The sequence below is a fragment of the Gossypium arboreum genome, chromosome 7, assembly GCF_025698485.1.
Source record: "Gossypium arboreum isolate Shixiya-1 chromosome 7, ASM2569848v2, whole genome shotgun sequence".
Lineage (NCBI taxonomy): Eukaryota > Viridiplantae > Streptophyta > Magnoliopsida > Malvales > Malvaceae > Gossypium > Gossypium arboreum.
The window spans coordinates 18,779,661-18,787,962 of NC_069076.1; positions in this window are offsets into that span (position 1 = coordinate 18,779,661).

Here is an 8,302-nt window from a genome sequence, read left to right on the forward strand (position 1 = left end):
TCGGTTATATAATGATATTATGGCTTTGAAATTGAATGATATTTTGATAATAGATATATGTATATTCGCTAAGATAAAGTTTATATATGAATATATATGTTGTATAAGAAATTATAAGCTTGAAATTAAATGTGATTATGATAGCATAAATTGTTTTGGTTAAATTGAGTTGATTATGTCATTGAGTTGTTTATTTTCTTACGACTTACTAAGCTGTGAAAGCTTACTATGTGTGTGTTTGCTCTATGTTTTATAGATTGTGGAAGCTAGTTACAAGCTCGGGGATCATCAGAGAAGTCTATCACTGTAACGCCCCCACGCCCGAGACCGTCGCCGGAGTCGAGTATGAGGTGTTACTAAGCTTAATTTAACATTTTTAGAACTTTGGATTATTTGTTTCTACATTCACAGCTTTTAAGCTACTTGCGTCACAGTCACAAGAAAAATCATATCTCGAGTTACGAAACTCAAAATCAAGATCCGTAAATTTTCCCTCAATATAGACTCATATACCTATCTACTAATTTTTTTATAAAATTTTTGGTAGGGCCAATTAGTACAGTTTATTAGTTAAAGTTACCCCTGTTTTAGGACTTGACTGGTCTGACCTCTGTTTACTACGAACCACATTTCTCTCTGTAAAAAATTCATATGACTATGAGGTTTGTTTATACTAAACCTAGACTCAATAAGGATTCTGAGGATATAAAATACACTACCTAATTATATCTTTACAATTTATGGTGAATTTCTAAAGTAGGAACAGGGGATTCAGAAACTGCTATGACCCTGTTTCACTAAAATTCAAATATCTTCTAACATATAATTCCTTTACCTGTTTCATTTGTTTCATGTGAAATTAGACATAATAAGATTCAATTTGATATGTATTCCATCACTAAATTCAATTTCTATGATTTTTAGTAAATTTTCAAACTCGCGTCAGTGTTGCTGCAGTATTCTGTTTATGGCAAATTTCATCCCTCTTATGAGTTTTTATGCACTAAGTATCTTAATAATTTTCCTTATCATCAAACATAATCTAAACTTACCATTTTCATAATTTATCATTATCAAATATTTTCTCAACCATTCTGTCACCATATCATAAGATCATTTACACAAAATAAGTATATTGCTATACATGCCATACTTAAATTTACAAGCCATTTACCAAAAATCTTCCTGGATAGTGTGGTGAGCCTTCGACCTATCCCGACTCTGAACCGGCTTGTCCAAAACTACAATGAGTAAGAAGGAGGAGTAAACATAAATGCTTAGTAAGTTCATATGTAAATAATAAATAACATAACAAACAATCAAACTAATCAACATTAGCATATATCATCAACACACTTATCACATTTTTTAATCATTTTCATCATCTTATTACCTTATCGTGGTTGTAATCAACACTCAACCCGAGGGTTAAATACATACCTGTCCAAAATATCCATTTCTCATCACTTACCAATACGTCTCTTTTCATCTCGAGTATTCCTCCATTTGAGTAAAACTTTATCCGTTGAACACATCTAATATAATTCGGATACATGGATAATTTGCATATAAGTGCCACATATTCAATCAAGCAATCATGTAACCCGCCCATAAGCGAACTCGGACTCAACTCAACGAGCTCAGGCGTTCGATCCATAAGTGAACTCGGACTCAACTCAACGAGTTCGGATGCCTAGTTACATCTCACGAACTCGGACTCAACTCAACGAGTTCGGACATTCGCATCCATAAGTGAACTTGGACTCAACTCAACGAGTTCGGATGCTCAACCATCCTAGTGACATGTCACTTGTATCCTAATATATTCCTAAGGTTCAAACGGGATTTTCCTCGAACACTTATCCTTGCCGTCTTCCGTAGAATGCCAAATCAATACTCTCAGAACAATTATATTTAACAAGTAGCTCACATAATTTACATATTATTTGAAATTAACCACAAAGCATACATTTCATAATGAAATTCAGCATAACACATAATTAATATCAATAACCTAAAAATAACAATTATGCTACATTATTTACACATGAACTTACCTTGGTACCAAAATACAAAGATTTTGCAATTTAGTCCACAATCTTTTCTTTTCCTCGATTGAGGTCGATTCCACGCCTTTCTTGATCTAAAATAACACATTTAGCTCATTTAATACTCACATTATCAAATTAATCCTTAACTCAAATTTTGGCAAAATTACAATTTTGCCCCTAAACTTTTGCATATTTACATTTTTGCCCCTAGGCTCGGGATTAAACTTTATTCCTTATTCTTATGTTTTACAACATGCTGATCACTTTTCTCTTCTATGGCAACATCAAATTCTCACTCTAACATGTACTTGTGACTATTAGGTATTTTTACCGATTAAGCCCTTTTACTCGCTTTTTGCTTAAAATCGAGTAGTACAAGTTGTCTAACATAATTTAAAACCCCATATTCTATCATAAAACATCAAAATACACAAATTTCACCTATGGGTATTTTTCCAAATATAAACCCTAGGTTGAATTATTGCTAACATAAGCTTAATCGAGCTACCGGGATTCCAAAAACGTAAAGAACATTAAAAGCGGGCTTGGAATCACTTACTATGGAGCTTGGAAGCTTGAAACAAACCCTAGCTATGGAGAACCCTTGAAATTTCGGCCTAATGAAGAAGATGGACAAAATTGGCTTTTAATTTTGTTTTAATTCATTTTAATAACTAAATGACCAAAATACCCTTACTACTAAACTTTCCAAAATGCCTTCCATGTCCTATTTTTTCCATGAACTTAAAATTGGTCAAATTGATATTTAAGACCTCCTCATTAATATTCCAAAACAATTTCATACTAAAAACTTCTAGAATGCAAGTTTTGCAACTTATTCGATTTAGTCCCTACTTTCAATTTAAGCACTTTAGGCATAGAATTTCATCACGAATTTTTCACACAATCATGAAATCATATCATAATCATCAAAATAATTATAAAATAATTATTTCTATCTCAGATTTGTGGTCACGAAACCACTATTTCGATTAGGCCCTAATTCGGGATATTACAATCACACTATCGATTGTTTTGGTACTTTTATAAGTTTGAACTTAAACCTATGACATGTATAGGCTAGTTTATATATTTTATTTTGAGGTATGTAAATATGAGCTATGTGAAAATGGCTTATTATTTTGTTAAGCTTGGATTCTATGCTTTGATCAGATGATGGTTATGTTTGGTTTTGGTGTTTCGGCTATGGCTTGATTATAATGTTAAAGTTGGTGTGTATATGGCTATGACTTAAATTCAATTTGGAAGTATGTTTCATGGTGTATATATATATATATGTTATTAAGTTATATGAATTGGTTGGATTAATAAGATAGTTGATGGTTGGATATATGTGGTATTACTTATGTGCATTCAGTTATGCTTTAGATTTATTGTGGGAATTATGTTTCATGGTATAATTGTGATGTTTTAATATATGTTTTGGTTTGAGAAATGATGAAATTTGGTATAATCATGAATATGATTATCTAGTTAAATGTTAATGTCATGTGAGAGGAAGTGTGTGTATAATTGCTTTAGTTATTTTATGAGTTAAAATAGGTTATAATGAATGATTATATACGGCTAAACCTAGTCAAAATAAAGGTTTATGCTTAGGACATGTTTACCTATGAATTAACTATTTAGGTTCGGTCATGAATATCAATGAGTGAATAAAATTTTAAAAGTCATATTGAAGTTATTTCGAATGACGGAATGTTGGCTAAATTATTTGATATAGGCATAGTAATAAACATGCGAAATGGGTGTAATATTGGTTGATATTTGTGCTTAAAAATGGTTCATTTTGTTTTGGTCTTATGCGGATAAATTGTATAATAGTATAGATACTCTTGGTCATTTGGTGAGTATGTTTAGATATAGTTTATTAATATTAATAAATCTATGTATGTAGTATAAACATCTATGGTATGTTCGGTCATGTGGTTAAGTTGTTATGGTACTTTTGTTTTATTTGTTTTACTATGCGCATGTGCAAAAGTTTTGTAATGATATATGCTTGAATATTAAGTTTACAAGTGTCATAAATGTTAAGACATATGGTTCGAATATTATATGTATTAAGTACAAATAGCATGACTTTGATGCATGTTAGTTGATTTAATTATGTGATTAAATAGATGATATTAATATGTTTGAACTTTGGATCATAGTTTGTATAGGTAATCTGATGAATATAGTATGTTTTTTTTTAATTGGCTATATATATATTAAAAATGTGTGAACTTGACTTGATGTTTGCAAATTTGATTTGAGTATTTGTAAAGAAATTTATTTGTCTTTGAACATGAAAATGAATTATATGAGTAAGCTAAAATGTGTTTTACTCAGGTAATGCCTCGTAACCCTAATTTAGCGACGGATATAGGTTAGGGGTGTTACATTTTGACCAGTAGAAGAGAGAGTACAGGAGTCGTCAGTATTACTGATGCTTATTTTCTATGAATCATGGCCACTGGGCATATCTTTGATTTGGCATACTTCAGCGCCTTAGCCTTCCGCCATCAGATTGACCGCCACAGGAAGGGTCCCATCTGTTTAGGCCATTATGTGACTCGACTTGCTTGACACTTCGGTCTCCTTGACACAACGGAGCAGTCCTCTACACTTACACTCGTCGGCCAAATGTCCCCACAGGGAATCTTGAGCATGATCCATATGAGGATGATCGAGTGGCGTCATGGAATAGATCCTCCTCAGTACAGATTAGTTCATTCTAACTCTCAGAATGAACCCGAGAACTTTACTGATGATGTACCCTTCTATCATGAGGATCCACCTTAGCCTCCACCTTCGAGTCACCATCCTGTTTCTTCTGCTGCTACTTTAGCGGACCTCTCCGAGCGGTTCACTCATTTCGAGCAGCATTGCTTTCAAAGGTTCGACAGTATTGATGTGACATTGCAGCAGATTTGTCAACATCTCCATATCTTTTCCTCAGCGTCGACGACTCACGACACCGACGAGTCTAATGATGAGGACCATTGAGTCCATTTGTTTTATTTTTATTTTTATTTTTATTTTTATTTTCTTAGACTTATTTCATTTTTATATTTTGAACTATATTTTTATTTTTTATGGTTGTTTCTAATCTAGTTTTCATCCCTTAATCTTCTTCACTATTTGTGTTTATTTTCTTATTAGTATGCTCGGAATCATGCTCTACCTTTAGATTTCACTACAATTCCACTTTTCACTATTCTGAGGATTTCGTCCATAATTCAGGGCAGTTTCAGTTTTCTCCCTCTATTATAATATTCTGATTATATTGTGATTATATCTATTTGTACATTACGGACAATATACATCTTAAGTATGGGAAGGTTATTTATATAATTATTAGAAAATCCCTGAATTATGTCTTGTGTTTAAGTAATTTTCTCGTACTTCTATTAGAATAAATTTTTATTGATTTGTGATTTTTGTTGATGTGTTTTTGATTAATTTGTTGATAATTGTGTATTGGTTGATTTAAACTTTAAGTCATGAGAGAATCAAGCATGATAAGTCTATTTTCAGAATTAAAAAAAAAAATTGGTTGTTTCTTTGAATTGAGGTATGACCTTGAAGTTTGAGATTTACAAGATTGACATTAAAAACCATAAATTTTTGTGAGATTTTTATCCTTTAAAGCATACATTTTTCTTGCTCATTTTTATTGGTTATGAGTGTGTCAATATTGATTTGTTATTCTAGAACTTACTTCGATTATGTATGTCGAGACCACACATTTAATTTGATATACTGAGATGATAAATGCACTTAGGTTTTAACCCACTTATCTCATAAAAAGCCTGCCTACATAATTAACCCTTAGTGAGCCCCTCTGAGCCCAACACATCGTTTCTTGATTTACCTATTAATGTTAACCCATAACTCGTTTTTTGCTCATTGATAATTTTTCCCATTTTATTGACTCCCTTTTTATCGAGATTTGAATTGGTTAATTGCATGATTAAGCCTTTTGTTTAAGTTGTTGAATTATTTATTGTTCTCAATTAAAAAAATAAAATATATATATATACGTATATATTTATTATTGTTTAGTTCTATGTTAATTGATCTTGAACAGTTAAATTCATATTTTGAGAAGAAGCTCGTGTTTTTCTTGAATAGTTTTCGATTGATGTAATTGTTTTTAAATCAGCATTTGTTTATTTTTCTAGTTTGGTAATTTATCAATTCAATCTTGATTTTAACCAACTTTTTCAGCCTTTCTCCACACCCTTTAACCTAAGCCCCATTACAATCTTTTAAAGACCTTTTGATTTGTGTATCATCTCATTTTATAATGGTGGAGATTTGATTTTCATGCACACCTATGGTAATGAATTTTCATATTTGACTATTAAGTGCTTATGTTTGGACCTTAAACACTTTGACTGATTTGAGTGAATCTTTAGTGAAGATATTGATTCTTATCGATTTTGAATTAAAGGTAATTATTTAGATAAGGGGAAATACCTATGCTTTCATGCTTTAAAAATGTTCAACTTGGATTTTTTTAATCTTTAGTACTCTTTTAGTTGAATTATCAAGGTATGATTAGTCGTGAATTTTTCAAAACATCATTGATGAAAATTATGAGTTGAGAAAGATTAATTTTAATTGTGAGTTGAAGATTTTGCTTGAGCACAAGCAAACACTTAAGTGTGGGGATATTTGATAAGTCATAAACATAACATGTTTTTAATCCCATTCTTGATGGGTTTTTGGATGATTTATTATGTAAATTAGCAAACTTGATGCCCCTAATCCTTCAAATTCATGTTTCTATACTTAGGTGAGCATAGGGGAGCGAAAGGAGAAAAACACAAGCCAAAATTGAGCAAAAAGAGTTGTTCTTAGCATCCACACAACCTAAGCATTTCCACACAGTCTGGCCACACGTCAGTGTAAGCTACACGCGCTGGACACACGCCCATTTGCCAGCCCATGTCGATTCACACCCTGTTCCCCAAACATGTGGAAAAACTAAATTTTTAGGCTTTCTAGGCATTCTAAAGTTTATAAACAACAATTAGAAGAACACCTAAGGGGGCACACGGAGAAGAACGAAGAAGACTGGATTCAATTCAAAAGCGGATCTCCTTTAGAATTGAATATCTCCATTCAATTTCCTTAGAAGTTTTATTGAGTTTCTTTATGTCTTGTTGTTATCCTAATTTTGAGATGATTTATATGAATTAAATTCCCTAGATACCTAGGGAAGATGAAACCTAAGATGAATTTTATTGTTTTATTTCTAGATTACATGATAAATACTTGATTCTTGTTCTCAGTTACGTATGTTTATTTCGTGTTTTAATATTTTCGGGATATTAATTCATGTTTAATGTGCTTATTTTAGTGGAGCAAAAGCCCTATTTAAGAGTATATCTAACTTAATAGAGGGAAGTTGCATGCAATCCTAGAAATAGGACGACATAAATCTACCAGATTAGAGTTAAATCTAATAGGGGAATCTATAGATTGAATTAATGCGATAATAGAGGTTTTAATTAGATAGAGATTTCAATTAATCAATCTAGAATCATTTGTTTTTACTCTTGAAAGAGATATTGTAACCTCCAAACCTGGCCTAGAAATTATGGCCGAATTTGATGATGTCACATAGTAGTGCTTTTCGAAAAGTATGTCTTCGCTAAATCCCCTATTCTATTTAACTCCTTTTGTTCCATTATCTAATGCTTATTTCAAATTGTTTCGTACCTTTTCAAAACATTATTCATTTATAAATCGATATTCAGTTTCCAAAACATTTTTCATTACGGAAGCTTTTAACCAGTTTGCATGTTCGTGGAATTTTAATAAATCATCATTTTCATTTGAAAACTCGAGTTTTTCTTATCAATAGCAGATTTAAATTATAAAACCGTATAAAATCCAAATCTAAACCAAAATTCGTAAAGGCCATAATTATAGCAAAATACCCCAAATAAAAGTAAAACATAAGTAGATAACAAACAATGTGAAAGAAATCGTGTGGCCACCTTTGAGTCCTCCGCTGCACCGATCCATCAAGTCTAGGGATTACCTGTACAGATTAAACCGAAGGGGTGAGTTTACGTAAACTCAGTGTGTAATCCCCATATAAAAAAATAGACAGTATGCAAATGATCACAGTCTGGGCCTAAGCCTTATTCAGTAACAATATCGGTTTCAGTTTGGCCTTAGCCCATCTCAGTACACAATCAGTCATGCAGTTGGGCCTTAGCCCATCAACG